This window comes from Mauremys mutica, chromosome 1 (genome assembly GCF_020497125.1).
Source record: "Mauremys mutica isolate MM-2020 ecotype Southern chromosome 1, ASM2049712v1, whole genome shotgun sequence".
Lineage (NCBI taxonomy): Eukaryota > Metazoa > Chordata > Testudines > Geoemydidae > Mauremys > Mauremys mutica.
In genome coordinates this window covers 131,780,187-131,784,872 of record NC_059072.1, presented here as the reverse complement: position 1 = coordinate 131,784,872, position 4,686 = coordinate 131,780,187, and positions in this window count along the sequence as shown.

Below are 4,686 nucleotides of genomic sequence, written 5' to 3'. Positions count from 1 at the left end.
GAATAACCACTTAATCATGTTTCCATAGCAGGACAAAACAAAGCCCTTTATTATTGAAAATTCATTTTGGCAACCAGAGGATTAGAGGAAAACTGAGTCAGGTATGACATGGAACCATTGAATTCTTAATGCTCAATAAAAATATTTTAATCTTAATTTTAGAAAAAACACTTTGTTCAACTGTACGTACATCTTGATGATTAATGCTTCAGCAATGGTTTTAACACCTGAAGGGCGACAGCCACTACTTTCCCATTAATGCAAATATGTATTTAGGGTGTGGTAAAACAAAGTGCTCTGCTTTGGTTGTGTCAAGTGAAAATGGAGTCACTTCTAATTACTGTACAAGTTTGAATCCAAAATAAATGGATACAGGCATGTAGTTAGAACTTGATGAATATGGAAAAAATAATTTATTCCTGGGTGAGTCTACAAACCCATTATTTGTGATTTATTTTCAAAAAAGGTCTTATTGTTTAATCAGACATTTTAGTCATGCTTGTTATCTTCTAATTCACTGATATACAATGCTAGGGGTGTGGAGGCTGAGACAAATTTGAAAAACCTCAGGATGTAAGCTGTCTAGAAACAGATGTGCAGTTTAGCATTTGTGGTGGTGAATGCTAAGATTCATATGTGGTTTTCCAACCTTCATTTTTCAGTTGCTTATAATATTCTAAAACAAATTCTTTTGAGGATAAAACTTTCCTTGCTTGGTTTCTGCCCAAAGGTGTTTGGTTTTTTTTTTGCGGGGGGGGGGGGGGGTTAAAGTTTGAACAAATTAGCTTAGTTCTCTGAGTTACTTAAACATGGAATCTCACCCTCACATCAAACACACACTTTCTATATGTTCCAACTAAAATTTGGCACTTACCTAACTAAAAACATCACTGCTGAAAAGTAGGTCCAAATCCTGCTTCTCCTACTGACATGAGTGATGACCCTGATTTAAATGAGACAGCTCATGTGAGTAAGGCAAGCAAGATTTGGCCTTAACAGTCCACACTGAAGAGGAAAAAACAGTCTAAATTTAAAGAAAACCGGGTGAATATTTGATGCAGCACACTTTCTGTTCCATTCTGCTGGCCTACTTCAAGGCTTGCACTCTACAGTGGTTGTGTGTTTATTCACTAGGTTTCAGGGTGAAACAACCGAACTCATGTCAACTTCTCCAGGTTTTTAGCCCAGGTCTCCAAAATTGAAAAGTGAGGGCTTAAATCCAAGAGCACTGTCTCAACTTCACAATTTATTTTTAATATAAATCTTAGTGCTGTGTTCTTTGAATTGCTATAAATTTTCAAGGATCAACATTACCCTTCGAATACAGGCAGACTAGGCAAATCTTATGTGTAAACCATGAGTGATAAATATGAAGTCATTTTTACTGTGTTTTCCTTTGAATTTTCAGACAACATTTTTCTGTTTACATTCTTCCCATTTGCATTGTTGTTTGAAAGCTTTGGTAAATTACCTGCCAGTTTGTAATCCATAGTAGCTGCTTATATTAAAACATGTCACACTCCTGACATGTTGGGAAGTATCACAGCCCAGTATAATATTTGGCTTTCAAATTTTTGTTTTGCAACAAGAGAACCAACAGTCTTGATCGGCAAAAGCAACTTTGGTTATTAGAGTTAGGACATGAACTTGGCTTACCAATGCCAGAAGGAATACAAGTGCCTCCTTTCATGATCTTAATGAAATCATTAATTATGTCAGCAGCTGAAGCGATAGATCTCTGAACACTTTGCACTACTTAGCAAACCAGCAGGCTTCTCAGTCACTTAGAAATCTTAGAAAAGGTCTTCTTAAATGGACCTCTCCTAACCATAAATAGCTTTCCAGTTTCAGAGATTGCCACTTCCTCCCAACCTCTTCCTCAGTCTCGTCATGGCAGAGAACTCTACTGGTGTTTAAGTAGAAAAAGCAGGCTGAATTAATCTGTCTATACAGAGCAGCATTGCTGCAACCAAGAAATATACCACACTTTTGGACAAGAAAAATATACCACACTTTTCATTCATAAGAAAGCTCTCTCAATAGGCTGCTTTCTTTTTAGTTACAGATTTACTATACGTGAGCTCCTTACCCTAGTTAAGGTAATAATTAATACGATTTTTCTTGATATACATGTCCACATTTTCACCTTCTAAGAACAGTCTTACCTAAGAAATGAACTTTTATGTAGTTATCAGAATTTAAAAGCAAAAAAAGCCATCTCTGGCGGGGAAAAAATGTTTCCAACTGGCCAGGGAGAGAACACACTCCGTGTTTTAAGTTAGAGCCCATAGTTAAAGAAGGAGAAGTTGCAAGTGAGAGGTAGCAGTGTATTAAGGCAGCTTTTGTTCATCCTGAATATAAAAAAATGTGATATGAAGCAGAGTTTTATTCCAGGAGGTGCTAATAGCCTGTTCTATTTCACTAAACAGTCATTTACCTATTCCCTTTTTCATGGCATTGAAAAGCACAGCCATCCTGTTCCCTGATGGCATGAAATGAAGACAAAGTGAATGGCAGTATGATGGGGCAGAGCAAAATAAATCAGAAGTTATTGAACAGATCAAAGTGAGGACATTTTGATGCCAACTTGATCATTACATGTATGTCAGCACATTGCATCAACATGCCACGTTGCCACATGATGATAATGCTGTAAAACAGACTGACAAAGAAATCAGCCATTTGTTGTCACTGTGGGTGTCATGGGCCCCAGAAGTGATTTCTGAGTAATGACAGTACCCACTATAAAGGCGATAGCACCTTATTTATAAAGTTTTGAGGATAGCTATGGCCATAATAGGCAGATAGAGAAGCTTATGGGTGGTTTTCACTACGGGGAGATCGTAGTGAAGGGATTGAAGTAGGGATCAATGTAATGGGTCTAGTGAAGACCCGCTAAATCAATGGCAGAGCACTCTCCAGTCAACCCTTGTACTCCTCCTCCTCCCTGAGAAGAGTAAGGGAAGTTGACCAGCGAGCATCTCCGATTGACGCAGCGCAGTGAAGACACTGGGATAAGTTGACCTAGGGCTTTGTCGACTCCAGCTACATTATTCACGTAGCTGGAGTAGCGGAACTGAGGTTGACTTACCCCGGTAGTGAAGACTCACTCAGAGACCAGTGCTTGAGGAGGTGCCTGCTGAAGTTCTTCGATGTTCTTTGAGAATCTGCCAGTCCCTGGCACAGATGAAGAAAGCAGCAGTAGGACTATGGAGGTAAACAGATACCTGAGTGCATGGGTTCAGGTTCATAGAAAAAGGGGCTTTCCCTCTGTGCACCTTTCAGATTGGATAGCTTCCATTTGAATTGCAAAGGAACTAGTGTAATAAATTAGGAGAGCTCTAAACTAGGCATAAAATGGGATTGGGAGGTCAAGTAAAATGGGGGCAAAAAGATAAAATGTGCCAGGGAAAGTCACAGCAAAGTATGTGTGTGTCTAGCACCAAAATGGATGTAGGAAGCAAAGTCTTTGTACAGCTAGGAAATACCACAAGGGATATATGAAAATTTGAATGGGCAAAAAGGCACAGAAAATGTGTTCAAACTAATGTGAAAAGTATTGGTAATAAGCAGAATAAAATAAGTACAGTTCTGCCCTCAGTTATGTGAGCCTCACTCCCAGTGAAGTTAGTGGCAGCTTAACACATAAATTAGCTCTTATGAGAACCTTATTATTCAAACAAAACAATACATTTTGTTAACATTACAGACGCATGGTGAAATAAAACACAACTGGACTATCAGTTAATCTTTTGTTTGTTTTTCATGCTATCTGAGACAAAGAGATATAATTTCCCCTATCTTAAAAATAACTCCATACTTGACCTTTCCACTCAACTCCAACTGCTCTCAGTTTAGTCCCCAACAACTTCCTCGTGGCTAAATCCCAGGGCTTCTACTCTATCCACATCCTCTTTGGCCGCTCAATACCTTTCCACACCGCTTCAGCTACTCCTGACTTTTGAAATCTTGTGTTCTGCTGGGTTTTGTAACTCCTTCCTCTCAGGATTTTGCTCCCATCTCTTTGATCATATCTTCAGCATCTGATTGGGTGGATCTTCCTCTTCTTCCCTTCTCCACCCTTAGGTGGGTTTCTCGCAGGGCTCTGTCCTTAACCCTTGCCTTATTCACTATCACAACCTTTCACTGAAGACTCTTCTTCCATCCCATCGCACATCTCAGTTTGTCTTTTTGACTTCTCCTCAAAGATATTTTGCTAGTATCTTAAGCTAAACACAACTAAGATCTCATCACCTCTCTCATAACCTTCCTTCACCCCCATTTTTGGTCGCTTTTGATAACACTACAATCAGTCATTCAAGTCCATACTCTGGGCATCATTTTTGACTGTCCTCTCTTTGGATTCCCCCCCATTCACCACCACTCCTCTCCCCACTTGGGCTATAATCAAATCTTGCTGTTTTTCCCTTTGTAAGATCTCCAAGATTCATCCAGTTCTCCCTGTTTTGAAGTTGAAAGTTTTTATTCAGGCTCTTATCTCCTCTTCCCTGGCCTCAGCCACAGCAACCTTGCCTCCACCAAGTCCATTCAAATGGTTCCTGCCAAAACCATCTTCCTTGTTGGTTGCTTTATTCATGTCACACACACCCTCCAAGTCCCACTATCTTCCCCATCTCCAGTGAATAAAATAACAGCTTCTCACCCTTACCTTTAAGGCTTTTCATG